Below are 26,462 nucleotides of genomic sequence, written 5' to 3'. Positions count from 1 at the left end.
ACAGAATTAGTGTGAGAATAGATAAAACAAAAATGCATTCTAAAGATCTGTAAATTATCTCAAAACCTTAGTTACCAATGAAAACTTAATGGCAAAATGTTTTTTATTGCATTACTTGCATTAATTCTTAGGAGATAACTAACTATGGAGATTATATACATGTATGTGTATGTGTGTCTTTATATATATGTGTGTGTGTATATGCACACACACATAGAGAAAGAGATTTTAAACTAGTAGCTTATTCTCATCTCTTTTATATTTCTACCTGCTTTATGTAGAGAGGAGGCACCTCACATGCATAAATAAAATATATATATATATAAAATTTATAAAGACAATATTAAATGCACAAGACAAAAATATAATGTAATTTCAGTGCAGGTGTGAGACACTAAGATGGAAATTTCTGCTATCATCTTTAAAAGAAAATTTCAAGGACATTATTTAAATAATGTCCTTTAAAAATGCAAAATATCAGGGTAATTAAAGTTTAGACTTAAGTCACATAGCCTAAGGGATCAAAAGACAGGATAAAACCAAAACATAAAATAATCTTATTTTAAAAACATAAACTAATCTTACCTATGTGTTTAATAGAAGCCATGGTAGGAGCTGTGTGTAAAAGAGATTAAAGAGACAGCACCTCTGTATATGTGGACAGAATACCCAAGTGGGCAGAGCCAGATCAATATGTAAATTTCAAAGGCCATCTAAAAATGTTGCTTCAACAGTTTACAAAGCTAACTTGAATCTCTATGAGAGGAAAAGAGGTCAGCATTTAAATGATGCTCAAAAATGTAAGGAAATGTTATGATCAGCATATTCAGGTTAAAGTGTAACTAGAACCAAAGCATGGTGTGGTGAAATCACAGCAGGGGAAAAAAAAACCAACAATTAATAACCAAAACAAGCATTTAGTTGATGAGTGCCACATAAAAAAATTGATCATTAATTTGAAATTTCACAGGGTAGAAATACAGAAAATTCAATGTAATTGAGGGTAGAACAAATTTTAATGTTGAGAAATGTTTTAATGGCCCTGAAAGTGAGATAGTGCTGATGAGGGGCCTTTAAAATAACATAAACAAAGGAGTTTTAAAAAAGGGTTAGAAAAATCAGTTTTCATTTGCATTGGCTTTTAACTTGCTCAGAATGATGTTTCTTAAAATACTAAAATAGTATCATTTTTTTTTCTATTTAAATGCCAATGAAAAGCTGAAGATCATGATGCAGGTATAAAAGACATACAGAAGTCTGATGGCTGATGAGGTTTAAAATGATTTTTGTTCCATTTAATAAATAAACATACTAAGCTACTCTGTCAATTTTGTCTTTTAAAAACTTAGTTAAATTGGCAAATACACCATCTAATTATCTGTTACCTAAATTTAAAGATACATAGCACTTGGGCAGCAGCTTTCTGGACGAGATAAACATACATATACGAGTACACACACAACACACACACACACATGCACAAGCACACTTGACCAGGGGCATACAATAAGAAGGCCTTATTATATATATTTTAAAAGCTGGAAAATCTGGTTTTTTAGAAGCATGCTGTATAAAAGTAATTTATTTTTTAAAAAATCACAACTCAGGAAATAATATATTTCTAATGCTTTTCTATTTCTGTTGTGTGTGTATGTGTATTGTTTTTTAAATGGAAAAGTCTGATCTTTTGCCCTGGCACTCAGATACTGGATTTGAATAACAAAACAACTTCTGCTAGAAGTTTTGAAGTAATGTAAAACAGTCTATAAAAACTCACTGGTGAAATAAAAGATCTTCCAGGTTTGCTCTTGGACAAGCCTAAAATTCTGTCTCCCAAGAGACCAAGAGGTGTGGTTTGAAAGGCTATTTCTCAAACAAACATTTGGAAGAAGCTGAAATATATTCTTAAGATTTCCAAGAATCCGCAGAATTCAAAGTAGAAACATCTTCTCTTTTTTTTTTTTTTTTTTTTTTTTAATCATCATTTTATTGAGATATATTCACATACCACGCAGTCATACAAAACAAATTGTACTTTCGATTGTTTACAGTACCATTACATAGTTGTACATTCATCACCTAAATCAATCCCTGACACCTTCATTAGCACACACACAAAAATAACAAGAATAATAATTAGAGTGAAAAAGAGCAATTGAAGTAAAAAAGAACACTGGGTACCTTTGTCTGTTTGTTTCCTTCCCCTACTTTTCTACACATCCATCCATAAACTAGACAAAGTGGTGTTTGGTCCTTATGGCTTTCCCAATCCCATTGTCACCCCTCATAAGCTACATTTTTATACAACTGTCTTCGAGATTCATGGGTTCTGGGTTGTAGTTTGATAGTTTCAGGTATCCACCACCAGCTACCCCAATTCTTTAGAACCTAAAAAGGGTTGTCTAAAGTGTGCATAAGAGTGCCCACCAGAGTGACCTCTCGGCTCCTTTTGGAATCTCTCTGCCACTGAAGCTTATTTCATTTCCTTTCACATCCCCCTTTTGGTCAAGAAGATGTTCTCCGTCCCACGGTGCCAGGTCTACATTCCTCCCTGGGAGTCATATTCCACGAGAAACATCTTCTCTTAAATGTATTTTCAGTTTGAACAAAGCCTCAGACAACACACACACACACACACACACACACACACACACACACAATTTGATGCAACTTCCAGAAGCAAAATATTATGGGTTAAGTTGCTTTGTTTATATATTTCCATGAATATATTATAGAAATCGTCAACATTAGAATTGAGACAAACATAAAAATGACAGTCTATAATGCATAAAACATATGCTATAAATTCAGAATAATTCTAAAATAATGAAAGCCCGCAACTGTTCTGCATGTGTCTTTGTGATAGCTAGTTATCTGCTTGAATGAAATAAATTATAAACTTGTTGGAATTGCCACACTTGAATTTTTAATAATAGAAACTTCTGACTTACCGATTCAGATTTACTTCACCCCTGAAATTTTGGTAGCAGCATTAAAGATTTCTTCACATTATGGAGTAATGATGATGGACTTAATAAAGTACTCTACTTTGTGGTTAAATAGAAAGGAATTTTCAGCCTTCTAACTCTACTAGGCAGGTTTACATAGAGTCAACTCAGTCTTCACGCAAATGTCTATTATCCTCATTGTTCTCGGACAAGCAACCAAGTGCTCAAAACACGTTTATTGTGTCATCCCACTTCAGATTCCTGAATGTAACTCTTCAGGTTGTGATTTAAGTACCCAATAGTAGGCTATGACATCTGAATTGCTTTGGAATGTCACTCTCAAAGGACTCTACTAAGTCTGCTACTTTCACGCTGTTCAATTGGAACACAGCCTTGGAGACTGCTAGGACAAAACTATGTTTTCTTGGCTTTTGGAGCCCAAGGTCACTCAGTTCTGTGGTATTTAGGTAAACAAACTATCCTACTCCACAGTTTCTCCAGGTCATGGGTAAAGATACAGATGTGAATTGTGATGCTGATGTTGTCAGAGTACATATCGGTGCAATCTGTAATACTCCTTTTGTTTAACAACATAGTGCTTTCCTGTTGAGAGTGAATAGGCTAAGAATATCATTGTTTTCCCAGGTTGCATGTACAAGGCTTGGAGCAGTATCCTCCATGTATTCCAAGCACTGAAAACATTTTCTGTACATGCACTGAAAACATTTTCTGGACATGATCCAAGATAATTGCTAGGCCTGTTTTTCCTCTCATTTTCTGCAACTCCTTGGGGAATACTGAGCAATCCCAGTAGGTTAGAGGGAAAAGGACTACAGTGAGTAAAAATTTCTCTTTGAGGTGAACTAAATACATAAAAATGCAGAAAGTGCCCCCTATTATGTGACCCAAAATTTAAAAAGCGTTAACTATTTTCCATATCAGAAAAAAGCACGTCCCAAAAGATTGATTTTACAATAAACTTTCATTGCCAATTTCTCTCTTTCACAAGCTTCTTTTATTTTCTCTTTATTTTCTTCCTCAGTTTCCCTACATTTATCTCCTCAGGTTGATTTTTACTTGATTATTTGACATCTCACTTAACCTTTCTTTCCAATTTCCTTTCAAAATGATACATGGTGTAGGTGTGTAAACTTTAAATTGCACTCAAATTAACTTACTGCAATTGCACTTCCAAAAGCACAGATATCCCTAAATCAGAAGAAACCGTGCTTTTCTGGTCCTTCACTCCTTTTGTAGATAAGCACACTGAACAGATATAATACTGTTTTGAAAGTCATCCATCCTCTATTGACAATTCCAAACAAAATAATGGCTTTCCAAACACTATGAAAATATATTTTCATCAAATCTGAATCTTATTCTGCTGAGTAATCTTTTTTACCAACCTATGTAAATTACAATAAGTAAATTCCTCAAACTATTAAAGCTCAAAAAAGGAAGATTAATTTTGTACTACTTATTAAACCTTATCTGGTTTATCTGTATGTCATTTAGATTAGGGGAAATAATACTGTAGTGACTTTCTTTTCCGTAAGGCTTTCAGTGCACCTTAATTACTTGAGAACTCTTTTCTTTCCATGATACAATGGCCGCTACAGAATATGTCAGCCTTTCAGATAATCTTCAACCGATCTAAGGTGAATAAATTTAAAACTGAAAGTAAATAATATCTTTTTTCAGAAAAATTCTAAGACATGAGTGTTAAAGACATTTTGGGGGATTAGCTTCAATATTTAGTTAAAGATGAAGTTTAGTGAGTGAATCTGACCAATTTCAGTCTCTCAATAAATCATATTTCAGGGATCCTTCAATGTGGTTAAGAATTTCCTAGAGGAAATAAAAATAATGATGTTTCCTCAAGAACTTAATATCCTCAGGTCCTCAGGGTATCTAGTGCAGGGAGGAGCACGCTGAGTTCCACCTGCCATGTTTTTGACTTAGCGTCTACAGATGCCCCTTAATGCTGCGTTCAGAATGAAAGATTCAAAAGCTGCCTCTATATTATTATTTATAAAGAATGTGCAGATATTAATACATTACAGCTTCTAAAATTGCCAATGCTCTATTTTACATTCTCTTTTGTTTAATTAAATAGGAAATATTGTGAGAATGTACTTTTTCTCTCAGGACTCTCTAAATCTATGCCCCTTTGTTTACCATTGGTGGGACCAGATTTCTTTCTACTGTCATGTCTCCCTCATCCAAACAAGGGAGCATGTATTCATACTGCTGTGTCCATCTTAAATCCTGAGGAAAATCAGCCTGTGACAAAGCCAACACCCAAATAAAGGGACAGGCTGAGCCAGTAGAGAAAGATCAGCACTCTTATCCAACTGTGCCTGAAGAGTGCCAGCCCTGGAGTTTCAATTATGTGGACTAACAAATCCCTGTATTGGTTTAGCTAGTTTGAGTCGAGAGTGCCCAAATTAATAGCTTGACATTCTTCGTAAAACATGGATTTATTTAGATCACAGGTATTTTAAACATTTAAATCATCTAACCAAAGTTCTAGCTCATTAAATGAGCTACAAACGTCTGTACAAAAAAAAAAAAAAAAGAAGGAAAAATATTCCTGTAATATAATTTTCCACACTGTTTGTAAGAAATATAGATGTTACTACTATACAGAAATATAGTGCTGTGTGGCTATATTCTATTCATCTATACGTTTTGAAAACAATTGGTTCTCTTAGAACACTTAGTGTCCTACCCATAGAAAGTAGTCCAAAAAATACTTAATTCATTATTCATTTATTACTCAACTCATATTCATGAGTTGGGGAGTATATCACAATGAAACTCCCCATAATACATTTGGTGAGAACCCCTTGCTGGTGCTTACCATTATATCCCCAGAGTTTAAATAGTGTCTGACTCATAGAAGGTGATCAAATATTTGTTGACTGGATGCTGAGTAAACTACTATAGGATTTGCAGAATAAATTTAGAAGAGACATGGGTATGTTAAATATTTGATTGATGATGAGGCAGCTTTACTTTTCCAAGTTAGCTGATATCAAAGCTTAAAAGGACTGATGATTTTCCAGATACGCATTTTGTAAGTTTAATAGATACCATGCAGGTAATGGAATACAGAGTAGATGTTGTCTGCTTTAAGCAAAAATCTGAATGTATAAAACTGATAGTCTGATTGTTCCACATTAGAAAAATATTCTTATGAAGAGATTTAATTTTTTACTTCATGGATTTTTTTTTAAGCAATTGGAATACAATGATGAATGACAATAACTTTTCCCCAAGTATTTCAAATAATCTAATGTACCAAATGTGTTTATATGCTCACTACCTGCAATAGACATATCGATTAAATGATTTTTTCCAAAATTTATGAAAATAATTCAATTGTACCAAAAAGCATGATTAAACATTAAGTATAGAACATTAATAAGTGGTTTTATTGATTTTTCTGCCTATTAAAAATCTTCTCCAAGTCATCTAAAAGGTCTACCATTTACTTTTTTTACATGCCAATCCAACAATCGAACATAAACTAGAATAGAAGTGAACCTTGCTAATAGCTTGATTCCTGTGGGTTTTTTAGTTGATTCACTCTGGACTGCTCATTTATTTTGTTAAAAAAATCAGTGGGCCTTTAGCTCAACTACAAAAGGCATCTCTGTTGATGGGGCCAGTATATTCAAGTCACTGAAGCCTTAAATATGGACCCCAGGGAGCTAGATTTTCTGTTCTGATGGCATCAAATTCAAGGAAATTGGCTGCAGGTCTGTCATTGAACTCGTTTCCATCCATGAGATGTAACATATAGTTCCCAGGGGCACTGCCCAGCTGAACTGATGAGCAAGAGGATTCAAAAAATTGATCATGTGCATAATTCTATAGAAATGGATAAAGTACAAAGAAAAACCAAAAACATCACCAAACATATCAATGTCCCATGAAAACCTGTGTCAGACTAATTCTTTTATCCCCAAGAGAACCTTTAGTATGATGAACTCTTAAATATCAAAACAAAATGCATAAATGCCAAAGCCCAGGAGAAAAGGAAAATAAATAGAACCTTTGTAGTAGCCCTGTCTCAAGAGAGACAGAGGCTTTATCTCCACTATTGACTGCGATGAACATACAAGTTGGAATCAATAGGGAGACAAAATAAACACAACACGTATTTATGAAGAGGTACATAGAAGATACGGTTTACATATAGCCTGGATGTGTAAACAGATAGGAAATGTCATTACAATCTGAAAACATGTCCTAAATCAGAAAGGGCATAACAGTTGAAAATGTATTGCAGAGTACAAATACTCAACCCAAACATAAGAGAAGGTTTCCTAATGTCTTTTCCATTTTTGAAAAATGAGCTTCTCAAATAAATTAATTTTATCATACATTTGCAAATCAGATTACACAGTATATTACTTAAGTCATAAGATTATAAAGAGAAATAATATGATAACACATCTCATGTTTATATGATCCACAAATTAGGAGTTAGCAATGTAAAATTAAAATATCATGAAAATGGACAAGATATATACATATATAGGTAGATTTATAGATTATATGGATAGAATTATTCTGAGAAACAGAATTTAAATAGCTTTTGTATTGTCCATAGATAATGTAATGTGCCAGTCTTGTTTTCTTGTGCTTTTAATTTAATGCAAATCACACACACACACACACACACACACACACACACACACACACACACACAAATAGACTTAGCCAAAGGGGTACAATCCAATAGACACAGTAAATCTGAAACAACTAAAAGTGCACAAAGAACTTAAGCTTAATTTTCATGCTGTTGCCATCTATTATAAATTGCAGTGTGTCATTTTCAAAACTTGGTAAATTATAATATTTAGCATAAATGTAAATAACAAAAATACCAGTACAGTAGAAGAACTGATCTTACCAGCAAAATATGGAGATTTGGCACAATGCCAGCTAAGTCAGTTTTGCATTCACTGATAAATTGGGTTGCCATAGCAAGCTCATAATCACTGAGTTTCTAAGCAACCTAAGACTCTGTAGACTTGCAGATACTGAGGAGTCCACTGAACTTACATCATCCTTAAGGAAGAAATATAAAAACCTGTCGTATCAAACACAATAGAGGATCTCCTGATTACCTAATAGAGCAGTGGCCCCTATAAAATGTCCCCTGTATTTATTTAATTTATTAATAAATAATATTTGTATTAGGAATTATACTCTAAGTGCTATGGGGATGAAATTAGGTATAGAAAATGGTCAATACTTAGTTTATATTCGGCACACAAATATCTGTTGAATGGATGGACAAAATGCCTTGCATGATCCAAGTCTCTAAAGACAAAGTTATTTACATAATGCTGGCCTTCATAAATTCCTTGCCTTTTAATATAAAAATTTATCTGATTGCCTTACTATATAGAATATTATTTCAAATTTTATTTTGATTTTCTAATGATTGTACATTTAGGCAATATAGGTAATTGAAAACAGTGATTGCTTTGGATCCTGTGCTGAAATATTCAAAAGTATGGTTTATCTCAGAATGCTTAAGTAACAATATTAACTACCCAAATGACAAATAGAATTGAATAGATCTGAGACACAAGCAAAGTTATGAATCATTCCTTGAATGTGTTTATACTAGCATTCTCTCTTTCTGCCTATTACAAACACTTCCTTCAGTCTCCTATTTTCATGAAATGTCCACTGAGGCAAACCATTGTCTGCAGCATTCCCATGTAAACCACAGGGCTCAGTTTCCAACCAGGTTAAAATAATCACAATGAAGTAAAATTGGGGCATACAAGTACTAATTTCTCCTACATTGTATCACAATACAGATAGAAATAAACCAAAATGGTTACATGTGACCAATAAAACAACTGTGCCTGGAAAACATTTTATCTAGTTCCAGCTTTCTAATATTCCCTAATATCCTTTAGCTCTAGATGTTTTTACCTTGAAAAAACATCTTAGGAATTTGCAAGTTGAAAACTAGTTTTGCTTAATGATTAGTTTTTTAACACTACTTCCTATATCCAGTTGGCTGCCACATCAATTTCAGAAGTCCAATCATGTATATGTGATACAGTGACTGAATTCTCTAAGCTGAGTTTAAAATAAAGTTGCAAAGTCACCTCTCAAACAAGTCACAGTAGCCACCTGTTGACAAAAGCCATGCCTGGAATGCCAACATTGGAGACTGCCTGTGATCTCTATTCTTTACCATTGACCATCAGAAATGGAGGAACATTGAATCTTCTTTCTATAAGATTGCAAAGAAACTACTCTTTTAATGTATGAAATATCAATGTTCTGCCTCTATTCTGAACAGAAGAAAGTCAAAACTTCCATAATTATGTTTATTGTAATTGCATCTTGATGTAAAAAGCAATCATCTACAATTTAACAATCTTCCTGGAACATACACATTCTTAAGAATAAAAGTTAGTTAAACACGAATTTCCCCTTTTAGTGTGTCACTCTACTAAGACATTCCTCCTTTGTTGCATGCATATGTACGTTGGAAGGTTGGAATAATTTCAATTATTTTTTTGAATGCCCTCTTAATATTTAGTACTGTTTGTCATTACTGATAATATGGCAAAGTTACTACACCTGACAAACTCCCTCCACTTTCTGTTAGATATAACTGTTTATCTAGAGCTTGGGATGGGGAAACTAAATACCTACACTACGCATTATACTCCACTCCCTGAGAGAAGAGAGAAGTGCAAGTACCATTTTAAGTGGACAAGAACAAAGCAAAAATTAGACCAAGTAAGAGATTTTAGTATTACAGGCAACAATCTTGAGCTCTACATCATTAGACGAGTAACTTTACAGCCATTACACAGTCGTAATTACCAGTGAGAAGTCCGACGAAACAACGCAAGGCCACGGATGCTAGTGCACTTTCAAAATGCTGGCTGGAAGACCATGGAATTAATTCTGATGACTCTGGTTGTGTTTGCCCCAAGTGCTGGGTCAAATCACTGCTGTACATCAGTCAGTCCCACCTCTAAGTATCCCAGAATGGCTGTGGAATTTTGATTGACACGCCAACAAAGCAGTGGAATTCCTAAACCAAAGTAAACTCTGCAACCAGTGTGTGACTACCTCTCCAGCTTGAAAATGAGCTGCTCTTCACCCAGGTTCTTTCCTTTCTGAAAAAAGAAACAATTACTCTGTGATGTTTAAAAGAACACAGAAGCAGCTCACTCTCCAGGGATATCCCTACTTACTCTGTCATAGCAATTCTCTTGACTATTTTCACCGTGTCTCTGTAATAGGACTTTACAGTCCCCCTAGGTACCAAATAACAACATGCACACCAGTCGCTGGAGTAAGAAGCAAAGCATCAGTGACTATTTATGGTTTGTGAAAAGCTGGGGATGGGGGACAACATTGGGTGCAGGCTTGCAAAACTAAGTCCAGGTTTACAAGAGTTAAGACATTCCTTCACCATGTGAGAGAACTAAGAAATATTTGATAGGTATACTATTACATATACAACCCATAAGAACACCCCAAATTAAAAATAAAATAAAAAGAAACCTTAAAAGGAAAAATAAGGCAATTACAGTATAGGCTAAATAAGACAAAAAGAAAGATCTTTCCCCTGACTTTTTAAGGCAATAATTCTCTTGGGATTTTTATCACTGATACACATTCACACACACACACACACACACACACACACACACACATACACACTCAATGAATATTTACCTGTGGCTACTTCGTGCCCAAACTCTGCCACAAAGGAGAAGAAAAATGATCTCTACTATGAGGTTATCTGTAATGTACTTCAAATACTTCAGCATAAGTTATAACGTGTATGTGACTCGAGGTACTTTTAATCTACCTCCTGGAAGCAAGCAATTCCCTGGTTGAGAATATTCATTTTAGAGCTGGTTACTTAGCATTTACTCAAAGTCCACAATCATTATCTTTACCTTCTAAAAACTGGAGATTTGCAAAACAAATGTTAACAATGGGATTTTCAGAGTGGAGAAATTAATGGTGACAGAGTTATGAATTGACCATATATATTACTAGCTAACTCCCTACCCTTACATAACAGAGTATAAAAATCCAGCAAGCTCAGTCACCTGTCAGCTAATGCTCAATTTACAAACACTCCGTGCTCTAGTTATTAACATCTTCCTTGTTTGCCTGACTATGCCTGGATGGTTAGCTTACCTAAAGTTAGAATGTTAAGTGTATGCATTTGATGAATCTTCCCTGCTACAACTGTTAGGATCCCTAAAAGGACAGAGAGCAGAGACTATTCTAGTGATGTTACATACATACACAAGACAATTTCACATAACGATTCATCAGCAGAAGATTGCAAAGTCCCCTGGGCTCATAGGACATCTACATTTTCTCAGATATAAATAGCCTGTGACATTTAGTTCAAAAACCTTTCACCCAGTTCTATACATGGCGCATTTTTTCTCATTCCTTCCCAGCCTTCGTATTGCAAAAGAGCGTAGCACCAAAAAAAGATAACTCTTATGACTTATCTAGTCCTGAACATTTAAGAGATGAGGTTTTCAGGACCCACGGAGTTACAGTCACTTTTTCCAAGTTATCCTAATGGTTATTAAAGAAAAAAAAAAACCTCAACTAAAATATAGCTTCTGACTTCCAGTCAAGCACTTCACATTCTGTTTCTCTGGTATTTCTGGTTCTTCTTAATAGTGAATGAACTACTTTCTTTTTTGTCCTTATTTTTCTGTTTTCTCCACTTTTCACCTCTTTTCATATCTCTTCTCTCGGAGTCATTTTTTTTTTTTTACGTGTGATTAATCCTCTACATTCTCCTTTAGCAATCTAGTCAATTTAATATTGTTTCCAGGTGATTGTAACTTACCTCTTTTTGAATCCCATACACTCTACGCTAATACTAACATAATGTTAATTTTTTAAAACTATTCTACTTTCAATATTCTTTTGATTTTCAAAAAGTACACTTATTTTAAAGGAAATTCTACTGTAATTAATTTATTTAACTTCTGTCTTCTTCTCATGTGAGACAATCTGAAAAAGTCTAGGAAAGTTTAGGGAAGGGGAAGATATTTGTTCACATATTACCATGGATCTGGTGTCATGATAGATGCTTGTGTTGTTATTTAATTCTAAAAAAAAAAAAAAAAAGCCTATAATTTTTTAGGCAAATTTTTACAGATGACATGACACAGGGACGAGTTAGGAAAATTAGATAAATACGTTCAGAATTAGTATGATTTAGGTGATCCTGAGTTTATGAATTCACATAACAAGTAGTATCAAAGATTTGTAGGAAGACATAAAGATACATGGTTAAGTACAAGCACTTCCTTGCTTATAGCTAAATCTTTACATTTTGTCAACATAATCTCTCAAAAGATGCTTTTTGATATGCTTCTTTGATGTTTTAAAATTATTTTTCATCACTTTTATATGTATATTTAAGATAAATCAACAATTTGATTGAAACAATCATTTTATTTAATATAGTAACTCCTTCTTGGTGCCAGATATTACTGGTTCTAGTAAATAAAACCATGACAATGTAATGAAAGTGTGATGGTTTGGATGTATTATGTCCCCCAAAACACCATGTTCTTTGATGCAATCTTGTGGTAGCAGACATATTAGTGTTGATTAGCTTGGAATCCTTTGATTGAGTGTTTCCATGGAGAAGCAACTCAATCAACCGTGAGGGAAAAGTTTGATTGGATTATTTCCATGGAGATATGGACCACCCCATTCAGGGTGGGTCTTGATTTAATCGCTGGAGTCCTATAAAAGAGCTCACAAACAGAAGGACCCCAAAGCAGCTGAGAGGGACATTTGGAGAGCAGCTTAGAGAGACATTTTGAAGACAGCCATTGAAAGCAGAATTTAATTGATGCTTTGGAAATGCTAGCCCAAAGTTTGCTCCAGATTAGCTAAGAGAGGATAAAATGCCCCAAGAGCAACATTTTGAAGAATGCACAGGAGCTGAGAGAGGAGCTGGAACACAACCTGGCAGATGCCAGCCACATGTCTTCCCAGCTAACAGAGGTTTGGATGCCATTGGCCTTCCTTCAGTGAAGGTATACTCATGTTGATGCCTTAATCTGAACATTTTCATGACCTTCAGATTGTAAATTTGTAACCAAATAAACCCCCTTTATAATGGCATCATTAGCAAACCAGAACAGAAAGTTATACAGACATGTAGAAAAATTACTATAAAATAGCACAATAGATGCTATAATAGACATTTATGGGTCCCACCAAGGAGGGAGGTTCTAGAAGAAGAAATGGTAAGTCTCATAGAGGAAATGACACTCCAGCTCCATTTTGAATGATGTCAGAGACCAATTAGCAGGTGATTGTTGACCCAGAAGAAGGGATGGAAGCAAAATACATTTCACCATCTGCAGAAAGATTTAGCAATTTCTACCACAGGCCAGTGACTTTGAGCAAGAAAATATAAAAGTTGTTGCTGTAACTTCAAAGCATATGATTAAAGAAAATTCATTTCAAATTAATTAACCACATATTATGGTCAGGCACTGTTACAAAAACAAATGTAGTTTTCACCTTAGAAATCAGAAGCAATTAGTCTTAAACTGCCAAAAATTCTAACCTGACTTGTAAACAGAACCACAAGTTAGAACCAAAAATTCTGCTTCAAAGCACAAATATTTTATTTAATGCTGAAAAGATGAAAACATACTGGATGTGTTGGTGGAGCCCAGTTGGCACCTGAGGTGAGCTCCGGTGCAGGCTCATTTTTCTTTTCTCAAGAAAGAATTCAGGGACAAGAGGAATAGTGGCGAGCAGTCAAGTTTATTCGAAAAAACTGGCACACATGGGGAAATAGCAAAGTTTGGTAAGAAGGAATACATGTTTGCGAGGTCAGCACAGGTGAGCCCCAAGAGAGGGGCTGAGGCGGCTTGAGCTATGTCCAGGTTTCATATGTTAACCTGTTGCTATGCTTTAGGCCAGGGTTGGTGGTGGAAATTCCCATTCTCCTCCCACCCTGGCTTAACCCCTCCTTTTCCTCCACCTGGCTATCTCAGCCGATTCTGAGAACTGGGGTCTGGTTCTCCTTCCACCCAGCCCCTCCTTTCTCTGGTTGTTAATTATCAGTGGTAGGTCCGTTCTGATACAAGCTTGTGCATGGAGAAATTTCTTCCACCTCTGCCTGTCTTTCTCAACTGGTTTTGAGAAGTAGGGTTTGGTCCTCCTTTTGCTGTCCTTTTTGCTCTCCATCTGGCTATCTATGGCTTGATGCTGACTCTCCATTTGAACTGACCAATGCCCATGGCCTGCCCAGAGTGCCCTATTTTAGCCTGCCTCAGTTCCCCCTGAAAGAGTAATATACCCTTAATCTTAAGGAGAGGCTGAGGGGCAAAGGTCAGACTTCTGGAGCTTCTTTCTACTGTTATGGGCAGTTGTCCCTGCCTGTTTGGGTGTAGAACTCTTTCTCTATCCTAGTAGAGGCAGGGAGGAGTTGGTTTTGCCCTGTGAGGTCAGCATATTTGTTAATCAGCATGAGTTTATCCTGAAAAGCTTGTAGCCCATTGAAGACAAATTTGACAAGAAGATTAAACAAGCAGGGTCCAAATAGGAGGAGGACAAGTAAGGGAACAAGGGGCCCTACAAAAGGAAGGACCCAGGATAGCAGGTTAGGGAAATTGGTAAAAGGCCAGGTTTTATTAGCATTTTCTCTCAACCTTACTGCTTGATCCTGTAGGCCTCCGACAGTCTCAACCACTTCGTGGGATTTGTTCACATAAAAGCAACCTTCTTCTTTTAGAATAAGCAAGTTCCTCTTTGAGGAGCAGTTTGCATATCTAGTGCCCATCTGTTTTAATGCCACAGAAGCTAGAGAATCTATTTGGGTTGTAGCAGTTGGAGGGATTGACTGGTTGTGGTGAGGCTTTTTGACAGTTCTAAGGGTAAGTTACCATAGACTTGTTGGGCTCTCACTATGCCTGCAGTTCCTGTTTCAGCAGCTGTCTGTAGCTGTTCTATGTTTGACAGGAGACTTCCCATCAGTGAGCAGCCCTCTTTCCCTCCAGATAGCAGAGCGAGCAGACAGCATAAGAAAAGCATACTTAGAGTCAGTGTGGAGGTTAACCCTTTTCCTCACTGCTAGCATTAACCCCCTAGTACTGTCTCTTTCTTGGGAAAGGCGGGTCTCTCCTATACTGAGTTACAAGAGGAGGGACATGAATTGCTTTCCCTGGCAGGTCTGTTTCCCAGACTTTGGGATACACTTGATTTCTTAACTCTGAGGGGAGAGATTCTAGAGTGTTCTCAGTCCTAGTTAACACCATACTTAATGCTACTGTACTTTCAATGGGGCTCTTAGGTTTTGGCTTTGGCAGATAGCCTATTACTTGGATTTGGGCACCTAATACTTTCAGTAGATCCCTCCCTAGAAGTGGGGTGGGACACTCTGGTATTACTAAAAACTGATGACTTAAAAGAATTCTACCAACTTGGCAAGGGAGAGGTGGGGTAAAGGCTCGAGCCTGAGACTCCCCATCTACTGCCACTATGGGACAGGTTTTAGAGGAGAGAGGGCCGGAGTGAGAGGTTAAGACAGAATAGGTGGCTCCCGTATCAATTAAAATATTAACGATCTTACCCATCACATCAAGAGCCACCTGGGGCTTGACAATCTCAAGGTCCTTCAGTGAGATCCAGGGAGCCATTTGCCCCAGGCCCCTTCTGTACTGGTCAGGGGCAGCCAACAGGGCTTTGGGAGAGACCTCGCTCCCCCTTGGGGGCTCGATGCACTCTCGGGCCCAGTGTCCTGCCTTCCCACACTGTGAACAGGGCCCTGGAGGCTCTCTCCATCCTCGGAGCTCCTTTTGTCCTTGGGGGCACTCTCGACTCCAGTGCCCTGTCTCTCTGCAGTGATGACAGGTTCCTGGTGGCTTCTGCATTGAGTGGCCCTGAGGCCACTGCTTATCATTTACAGCTAAAGCTGTGAGCCTCTCCTTATTCCAATCCCTCCTCGCTCTCTCCTCCTCTGCAGTCCAGCCCTGATTATTAAAGACAGAAAAGGCAGTGTGCATAAGGTTATTCCATAGATGTGTGTTTGAGGTCCTGAGGATATTTTTTGCAGTTTTCTCCTTATGTCTGAAGATGACTGTCCTATAAGGTAGGTTTTTAACATGGCTATCCTTCCTCAGAGTCTGGGTCTACATTGGTAAACTTTTTCATACTCTCCACTAGCCTTCCCTGAAACAAAGCAGGGTTTTCCTTATCCTCTTGGGTTATGCTCTGAAGCATGTTGTAATTTACAGGCTTAATAACACATTTTTTCATACTTTCTATTAGGCAAGTAATTATATGGTCCCTTGCCTCCAGATCTCACTGTCCCCTCTGATAGTTCCAGACAGGGTCAGTGCTCGGGACAGCTTCAGTCCCAGCCCTATACCATAAGGGCTGTTCCCCTTGCAGTGTATCTGCATGTCCTTGGCCTCTGCCTAGATCCTCTGCTTCTCATTGGGGGTGCAGCAGGAGTTAAAAATAACCGGAATACCTCCCCAAGTAAACTCGTAAGTTAAAACTAGATTTTTGAACTCCTCCATAAATTTTGAGGGGTCCTCAGAGAATATCCCCAATTGTCTCTTACACTGTGCTAAGTCTGTCATAGAAAAAGGGACATGAACCCTTATAGTTCCCATATCCCCATTGGCTACTTCCTGGAGAGGATATATTCCACGTCCTTTTGAACCTTTCTCTTCCTTCTCCAGGGGGTTGTAAGAGGTTCCACTGTGAGTGTGTTCAGCTGGACTTGAATAAGGAGGGGGTGCAGTGGGCCTGGAAGCCTCTCCCCGTAAAGGAGGAGGGTTAACAGGAGCCTCAGGCCTGATGGGCTCAAAGGGTAGGTTTGGGGGAACTTATTTCTGAGCCTTTTTGATGCCTCAAATTGTGGAGGCCTGACTAACAATGGGTCATTTAAAATATCTGAAAAGGTATCTAGCTCCCCAGAGGGGAGAATGCCCTGGAAGAGGTCAGTAGCAGAATAAAAAGTGATGGAAGAGGCTCCTTAAACAGTCTTCAGGCCTTAGAAGAGGGCATATAATGGGCAGGGCCAAGCAGGTGTACAACATAGCTCCCTAGCCACAAACCAAACACAAATCCAATTACTCCTTCCCAGCCCGTGGTCTAAGGCTGGGTGGGGAGGTATACTGATGAGTGACAACAAAAGGAGTCGCTGACACTTGGAGTGAAGGAGGAAGCAGAGAGACGGAAAGACCTATGGCACAAAAGTCTGGAGCTGGCATTCCCACCAGAGGTCAGAAAAAGACAGATGGTGTAAACATGTTTGATTAAAAGGAAGTTAAGATATGCATGTCAAGGAACTCAGTAGGAGTTTAGAGTAAGAGGCAGATAAAGGGTACAAAACCCTTCATTTTTTAAGGATTTGGATAATAAAGAGCAGGCAGTTACATTCTACAGCAGCTAAGAACTTACAGTACCATGGGACTGTCCCCAACCAGGCTCTCAGTTCTCATCTCTCCTAGGGGCTGGATGCTTTCTGGAAACCTATGCTCATAACCTTATTTGAAAACCCCTCACAGACAGAGGATCAGGAGAGAGGACACTTCTGTCTCTGTAAGCGTTAAATCTTGGTTCAAGAGGAGGAAGATGGTCAGTAACAAGGGAAGATGCTCTCTCTGCCTGGGGGCTATGAGGTCTGTCCATACATCAGGGAGAACAGGGAGGCAAATACTCGCAGTTTGGAGTGGCCCAAATGTCAAGCGGGTAGCAAATGCCCATAATAGCAAGAATAAAGAAGGGTACAGCACCAAAGAGGAGAACGATTTGGCGGCACTGCCAAGCAGTACGGCAAGCCTCAGTGTTGACAGGCATACCTCAGGCTGTCTTCTCACTCACAATCAGCAAAGATGGGCTTCTGGCCAGAGAAGTTCTCCTGGGTTGAATAGGACTAGTCTGAAGAATTTCCTGAAGCACAGTTTCAGTGGGCAGGTGCCGTCCTGTGAGGAAGATGACTTCTTTCCTGGTCCTGCCACGGTCACCAGGGAGATGTTGCCGGAGCCCAGTTGGCACCTGAGGTGAGCTCCAGTGCAGGCTCATTTTCCTTGTCTCAAAAAAGAATTCAGGGACAAGAGGAATAGTAGCAAGCAGTAAAGTTTATTTGAAAACGCCAGCACACATGGGGAAACAGCAAAGGTTGGTAAGAAGGAAAACACACTCGAGAGGTCTGTGCGGATGGGCCCCAAGAGAGGGGCTGAGCCAGGTTGAGCTATGTCCAGGTTTTATATGTTAGCCTGTTGCTATGCTTTAGGCCAGGATTGGGGGTGGAAATTCCCATTCTTCCCCCACCCTGGTTTAACCCCTCCTTTTCCTCCATCTGGCTATCTTAGCTGATGCTGAGGACTGGGGTCTGGTTATCCATCCACCCAGCCCTTCCTTTCTCCCTCCACCTGTTTATCTCAACTGGTTTTGAGAATTAGGGCTTAGTCATCCTTCTGCTCAGCCCCTCCTTTTTGTTCTCCATCTGGCTATCTACGGCTTGAAGCTGACTCTCCATCTGAACTGACCAATGCCCCTGGCCTGCCCAGAGTGAGTGTCCTATTCTAGCCTGCCTCAGATGCATTTTACAAGTGTCTTTCTTTCATTATTTGGTAACTCTTTATAGATAAAGAAAAGCCCATTTAAATTAGAAAAGGAAGGTAAACATATTGATTGTTACAAAAAACAAATATAATTTAATTTGAAAATAATGAATAATAAATGAAAGGTGTATATATAACTTTGTAAGTGCTTTCATGATTATAAATCTGAAAGCATTTAGACAAAAATACCAAAAGATATGTTGTTTATGACAATTACAGTTATCTTTGCAGTTTTAAGTAATGTAAATTTAAAAAAAAGATCTTGGTATATTTGTATGTCTCTTATTATGGATAAAAGCATGTCATCTTATTGATAATGTCAGGGGGTTAGAAAAAGCAAACATTCATATTCAGGCCCAAGGGAATAAGAAACCAGAAGCTGTATAAATAATAATTCACAATAAACTGGGAACTTAAGTAATATGTTCTTATGTAAAAAATTAAACACAGAGGAAAAATTTATTTCCATTTGGAAGCACAGAGAAATAAGTATTTGTAAATGAGCGGTTCTTTATTCTTCTATTTTTCACCACAAAGTACTATTACTAAAATATGGATAGCTAATATTTTAGCACTGTCATGAAAGTTGGTATGAGATACTGATTTTCCTCTATTCTCCTTTATTTTCCTCACTTCGAAGCTCCACCAACCTTTTCAAAAGCAGAGGCCAATGTGAAGTCAGCACATTCCTTCCAGGCATAATCCTCATTCTGGTCTCTGCTGGGGGGTTTGTCCTGGAGTCTCTCTTCTCTGCTTTTCTACTCAACTGGATTAGGTAATGAGAAGCAGAGTCTTACTCTCCCCTACCATACAAGTATCTCCTAAGGGCCCTGCAGTAGGCACAGGGCTCCTCCTAAGCAGAACTTCATAGAGCTTCAATATTTAAGCCTATTAATGAATGTTCTGCTACAAGGGCAAACCTCCTAGAATGAAGCAACTGGGAAATGATTATTTAAATTTAGTTATAAATAATACAGAAATGGTACCTTGTGCCCCTTCCTCCTGCAGGCTAGGTAGAACCAAAGCTGCTTCTGCTGGGTGCTTTTAAAAGTCAATGCACTTGTCTCCAGAATTCTATCAGAGGGCAGGTGATACAGTCTTGTTGAATGTTGACTGACTTTTTAAATAATCACATTGCCATTTTTATCCCTTGTAACAGCACATCAATTTTTAATTTATGAAATTAAAATAATCTTTTAGAAAGCACATTTATTGAAAGAAAAAAAAAAACAATTGTTTCATGTTATACTGACGGCTAACATTTACTGAGAACGCTTACCCCATGCCAGACATCATTCTGAGTCTTATGTGGATCTTCTAGGTTAATCTTTACAACAATGCTTTGAGGTGAGTACTGTTGTTTTCCCAGTTTTATAAATGGCAACAGTGAGGCTTGGAAAGGTTAAGTACTTGCTCAAAGTCATACAGTGGTGAGCTAAGACTTAAACTCTGGCCACTGCATTCCTTTAACCATTCTTCCATCACATTATTATCTATTACTGTCAACATGAAACTATGAAAAAAAGGAAAAGCATACAACAAATTTTTTAAAATTTCTCAACATTATACATGAAAGAATAAGTATTTTGCATGGCAGAAAAGAGTAACCATATCCACATGAAGAAAATAAAATCCTATTCAAATCTAAGTCCTTTTATGAAATTAACATAAGCATGGCCAACTTTTTGCATTTTAATATCTAATCTGCCTTGTTTTTGTCCAATTACAAAACTCCAGATGATACCAGCACAGATAAATTAAAAAAGAAAATTAACTCTATTGTGAGAAAAAAACCATAGTGCCTGATATATCTTTGAAGACTTTATCTTCCTAACAGCATTTTCCTTTTATAAAAATGATTTTAATAATGAACATATTCTATTTTTTTTTAATATTGATGTCAAATAAATTGAATAGGACTCATTGTGGTAGACATCACTGTCACTCCTATTTCACCTACCCTAAGAGTCCTGAGTTTGTATTTCAGGTATTGAATGTCCATGTACATTCTCGTTTGCTAGAGCTGCCATTGTGCAAAATACCAGAAATGGATTGGCTTTTATAAAGCGGGTTTATTTGGCTACAAATTTACAGTTCAACAGCCATAAAAGTGTCCAAACTAAGGCATCAACAAGAGGATACCTTCATGGAAAAATGGCCAATGGTGTCTGGAACACCTCTGTCAGCTGGGAAGGCACGTGGCTGGTGACTGCTGTTCCTTTGCTCCTGAGTTGCAATTCAAAATGCCTTTCTCCAAAATTCTCTGTGCTTGTCTTTCTTAGCTTCTCCAGAGTAAACTCTGGACTAGCATCTCCAGACATCTCCAAGCATCATTGTCAGCTCCCAAGCATCTCTCCAGAAGTCTCTCTCAGCTGCTCTGAGCTCCTTCTGTCTGTGAGCTCTTATAGGACTCCAGTGATTTAATTAAGATCCACACTGAATGGGCAGGGTAATACCTCTATGGAAATAATCTAATCAAAAGTATTACCCACTGTTGGATGAGTCACATCTCCATGGAAACAATCAAAATTTCTACCCAACAAGATTGGGTTAAAAGATTATAGCTCTTTCTGGGGGACAGAATATATCCAAACTGGCACAATATGATTACAAGTCTCCTCCCAAGTGTCAGAGGTTAAATGTTGATTAGTCTAAAACAATAATTCTCCTTGACACTAAGAGGTGTATACTTGAGCATGTAACCAAATGCTGACCATCAGAGCACAAGGAAAGTCAACTAGTGAGCTGTTGTGACAGTTTTTCTGTTTTAAAAAACTGACAAAATTCAGGAATTTGCCTCTTCCTGTCATTGGACTTTGTTATGTAAAGATGTAATGGTTGGAATTGCAGCAGTCACTTTGCACCCATGAGATAAAAGCTAATATAATTACAGAAAAACCAACCCAGACTCTAACATTGGTGAGCCTATGAATTGACCAGCCTGAAATCATCCTGTCTCCTGCCCTTGCTATATGAAAGAATAAACATTTTCCATTGTTCCATCTATTTTTATTGGAGTATTCTGTTACTGGAAGACAAAAGCATCCCAACTGATAATAACTGTAGACCTCATAAAGCGTTTGCTGGAATTTATTTCCTTAATATTTGTCAGATACTAAATATCAGGTAATAATTATCCTTCCAAAACTCTGGAGCAATGATTTTTAAATATTGGGCTATCATATCATCTTGATAGCACAATTACTTTCTCAGATTGCATACATGTGTTTGTTTATGCAATCAACTCAAAATAAATGCCACAGGACCTCTTATCACCTAAAAGGGTATATTCATTTAAGGGGAGGAACTGCAACATGTTGAGTTTTCAAAATCAAATCAAAACCTAATAAACGTTCAAAATAAAAATCAAGTCTGTGTTTCTATGATTCCAGGAAACAGAATTGTCTATCCTGACAAAGGAGATTGTGAAATATAAAATTAACTAATCTGAACCAAAGGAGTCATCATAGTAACCTGGAAAGGGGTGGCTGTATATTACTGAAATTGAATTGAGTTTCGTAGTTGTAAACGCAGGTGTGCAAAAATGAAATTTAATTTTTCCACATTTTACTTTTACCTCACGTCTCCATTATGGCTGATCCAGGATATTTCATATAGTCACTTTCAAGAAACTATTAAATTCTGATATTTCTCAGTCATTGCAGGTTTAAAACTCAGTTATATTTTTCTCAACCAGGTCTACATCCTGAGGAGGAGAAGAAACACCAAACCTGTCCCCTCTAAACTTGTGTCTGTGACTTTCTCTTGTCCTGGCCATGAGCACTTTGTTGACAAGTTTCTTTTTCTCTGAGCTGACTTATACAGCCTTTTTGGTAAGCACAGTGCCCTTTGTTCACAGGGTTACAAGAGGCTCCATGAATCAGCTTCTATACATATCTGCCCACACACCACACACAGCCACTGATACTCCATTGGCTCTTGTGCCATAATGGACTCAGTGCTTTCTGAGGCTTGTTCTCTTCTGAACCACTACTCTGCTCTGGGATCTTCGTACTTGCCTAGAGGGTGGAAGGGGAAAATGAGCCTTCCCTTATTGATTAGGAGTGGGCAGATGACAGTAGCTCTCTGGGACTCACACACATCTAAGCTCATGTGTTCCTGATTTTTCTTCATCCATTCAAAATGATGGCCCTTTCATCTATTTTGGAGTGGGGTTGTGATCAGTTTTAGGTTAATCATAACTCCTTTCCAAATCTTTGTTAAAACTGAACAGTAGCATAAATTTAATTCCTTGCTTCCACCAAAATTTCTTCCCCAATCCACAGCTTTACATCTCTCAGGCCAAACAGAGTGAGAAGAGGATGGGAGGCACAAAATCACAAGTACTAATACCTCACAATATCATCTTACAAAAATTATAAATTGTAGGAGACAAACATGATAGTTTAGCTGAGGAAAAAGATCAATGTAGACTGAAATCCTAAGATAATACCCATAGAAAGCTTAGATATTTAATTCTGCCCAAGAAGATTAGTTGAGTTTAAGTAGAAAGAAGTAGAATTCTAAGCAAATAAAATAAGTTAATTACATACAGCACTTAGCATTGTAGTTGGTATGGTTTGAAAAAGGGCATGTGAACAGCATGAACCTATTTTGACTTGAAGTCTCATGTCTAAAGCAGGAAAATATATCTCAACAGTATATTAGGACCAGGTTATAGAGGACTTAAATGCCTGATCATATTTTGGCAGGCAGAAAGGATTAAACAAAAATCAAGAAGACTTTTAGGTTTAAAATCATGACCAAGACCTGTAGTTAAATTGTGGCAGTTTGAACACATGTGCTTATTTTTGCTTCTTCCTGAATAGTAAAATGAAAGTAATAGAATTGAAGTAAAAATGAACACACATATTCACTCCAAAGGTTTAGACAGAAAGGAGAAAAAACAAGTCAATATTTACCAAGCACATGGACTAGTGTTAATAGCTCGACAGACTCTAGAAGTGTCAGATTCTAAGCACGTCAGGCTGTTGCAGAGACACAGGAAGAAGCAAACAGAATCGGCCACATAGTTCCAGATAGGCTCAGGAACTAGCCGCATGGGGTATCCTGGAAATCAAGGCCCAGCAATAGACTGAAAACAGCAGAAACAAACTTGGTTGAATATCTTCAGGACTTCTAAACCCTTGATCCTCTCCCCATGCACTGAACATAGCCTGGCCACCTTCCTTCCTCACCCTGTCAAAAGGCTAAGTGTTTCCTCTTTGGTGACATTGAGTGAGAGAGACTCTAGACATAAGAACAAGAGGCACTGTTAAGGGCACGAGTGAATCCATGCTGAAACAAGGTGAGGCAAAAGTCTATATGCTGTGTCCTTTTCCATCACCACTTCTAGAACTCTAGTAACTGATGGACTAGAGGATTTCTTTCTGGAGAAACAGACTATTGCAAGAAAACAAACTTGTTAACACTGACTTTTTAGTGGAGGAAGGAGGAGATGAGGGAGGATAATGAAATGGTCAGGAACTCATCTGATCACTCTCTTAGAGCAGCACTGTCCAACAGGAATATAAAGTGAGTCACATGGTACTTTAAAAATTTCCAGGAACCACATGAAGAGTAAAAAGAAACAGCTGTATTTAATTTTATAGTGTTACTTCAACACATAATCAATATATCAATTATTAATGAGATATATTACATTTTTTATATGAGTCTTGGAAATCCAGTATTTATTTTACTCTTAGAGTACATCTCAGTTTGAACTGGCTACATTTCAAGTTCTCAGAAGCCACATGTGGCTACTTCTAATTCCTTGGTTCCTAGAGTTCAGTGGCTAGAGTAGAGCAGGGTAGATGACTACTGTATTGGACAATTCAGCACTAGAGTAAGACCCTCATTTATTGCTCACAGTTTTAAATCCATTTTTAGAGTGTCGTTTCAAATATGAATGGGAAATCAACAGACATTTGAGAAACACCTCTAACATGTAAGATAAATTTTAAAAACAAATAAGCAAATGAAGAATAAGGGGAGCATACAGGAAAAGAGAACCAAGAAAGAAAAGAAAAACCTAATAAAATATTGCATTCATGAAACTAGTGAAAGAGAAAACCATGAAGCCATGAATATCAGAGAAATAAAAGACAGCAAATGGAAATATTTAATCAATGATTATAGAAATAACACCATCCACAGAATTGTTATATTATTAGAATAGCACTATTAGAGTAGCAGGGGTGCAATTAGAACAACACTAGAGCTGGGAAGCAGATCCCACATCCACACAATGAGATTTCCATAGAAAATAAAAGAAAACAAATGAAACAAGGGGGAAAGAAGGAGAGAAGGGAAGAACATTTTCCAGATCTGAGACTCTGGGATAAGTCTCCAGAAAGCAAGAAGCCACTGAGCCCCAGCACAATGAATTAAAAGGACCACACATCATGGCCTACCTGTCTAGCTTCACAATGTTGCAGGCTATGAAGAATAAAAAGAACATCTTAACACTTCTGGTGGGGTTGGAAGTAAGATTACATACAAATTAGAAACTCAACTGACTTTGACAGCAATATGGGGAATTAGAAGTCAAGTGTGCGGTCTCTTCAAAAGCCTAAGGGAAAATGATTTCCAACTGCTATTCTAGGTGCAATCAGACTTTCAAGGATGAGGGTAAGGCTTTCACTATATGCAAGATACTAAATTGTATTTCCCTGTCACCCTTTCTTAAGAAACTCCCAAAAAATAAATTCCACCCAAACGAGGAAGTAAACCAAGGAAACAGAAGACAGATGATTGAGAATATAGCTGATCTGACAAGGTGAAACAAAGGGAATTTCCCAGAAAATGTTGAAATAAGTACGTATGTGGATGGATGTGGTGGTGGTGAGGGCGGGTGGAGTGGTCTTGAGGGTGGTATTACAAGAGCTAAGTCCTCTCTTTGACACAGGAAATCAGAGGCTAATATAAAAAACAGAAAATCAAGAAATAGCAGTATAAATTTGTTATCTTGAAAGAGTTCGCAGAGTCTTCTCTGGGAAAGAGACATGGGGAATGGGAGAAGGTTGAGGAAATAGGGCAGTTCTGGGTTATTTTTTCCCCTAACCTTTGAAATACTATTTGACTTTTTTGGCAACAAATACTTGTTTAATAATAAAATACACTTTTAGATAATATTATTTTTGAATTGAGCAGTGCTCAATAGTTGCTTACCAATCCTTTTCATTTTTCTCCGTCTTTTCACTCTTACTTTCACTCTAGTGGTTCTACCTGGAAACCTGTCTTCCTAGGATACAGCTTTATTTTCTATGTTTCTACATCATTGAAGATTGAGGCCATTCACTGCAGAGTCTCAACATCTCTACAAAAATCACCCTATAAATCAAATCACCTAGGAATAGGGATCACTTAGAAAACTAAAATGTGGACAGAATATGAATGTAAGAATTATAGTTTTCAGAATAGGGTAAATAAATTTAAATGGACTAAATGTAATATGCCCAAAGGGCAGTGATGAGTGTTAGTTTCAATTCTTTTGTAATCTTTATAGAGTAAGGTTGCAGATACTCAGGAAGAGGAAACGATGGATATGCTGAATGGTTTTGCAATCTCTAATCTCAAGTTCCTAAAACTGAGGAATGGATGTGATTGAACTTTGCCTCAGAGTCAAATTTTCCTTTGTGTACTTATTACTTTCCCATTAACACTAAGGTAAATTCAGGATTATTTGTAGCCTCCAAGATTTTATAATTTCTTTTGCATTTGTTACAGCCCTTCAATAAATTGTCATTGCTTTTTCGCAATATTTACAAGTTTTTAAAATACTACAAAGTATTCTTACTGTGAAATAATTTGGTTAGATACTATGTGAAATTAAAAACATCATTGAAGTTGCTATATA

General features: G+C 37.4%; 1 protein-coding gene and 1 long non-coding RNA gene across 4 annotated transcripts in view; one reads left to right on the top strand and one right to left on the bottom strand.

Annotated features, from left to right (window-relative positions):
* CD36 (CD36 molecule) overlaps positions 1–18,226 on the bottom strand; it is a 69,197-nt gene extending 50,971 nt beyond the window's left edge. For 2 of the 3 annotated variants that reach the window (XM_037836518.1, XM_037836515.1), the window contains exon 1: positions 17,837–18,226. The gene's annotated coding sequence lies outside the window, so the exon portion shown is untranslated. Of the gene's footprint in view, positions 1–585; positions 637–17,836 lie in introns of those variants that run through there. The other variant, XM_037836519.1, reaches the window with a different exon arrangement.
* A 4,089-nt stretch (positions 18,227–22,315) lies between these two features.
* LOC119534318 lies at positions 22,316–26,036 on the top strand. The gene is made up of 3 exons (XR_005217006.1): positions 22,316–22,434; positions 25,294–25,420; positions 25,823–26,036. It is a non-coding gene; the product is annotated as an uncharacterized LOC119534318 (long non-coding RNA).
* Positions 26,037–26,462: the final 426 nt, after the last annotated feature.

Source organism: Choloepus didactylus, chromosome 5 (assembly GCF_015220235.1).
Source record: "Choloepus didactylus isolate mChoDid1 chromosome 5, mChoDid1.pri, whole genome shotgun sequence".
In the NCBI taxonomy this organism is placed as follows: Eukaryota; Metazoa; Chordata; class Mammalia; order Pilosa; family Megalonychidae; genus Choloepus; species Choloepus didactylus.
The sequence above is the reverse complement of the archived record's forward strand: the minus strand, read 5'-3'. Positions and strand labels throughout refer to the sequence as shown.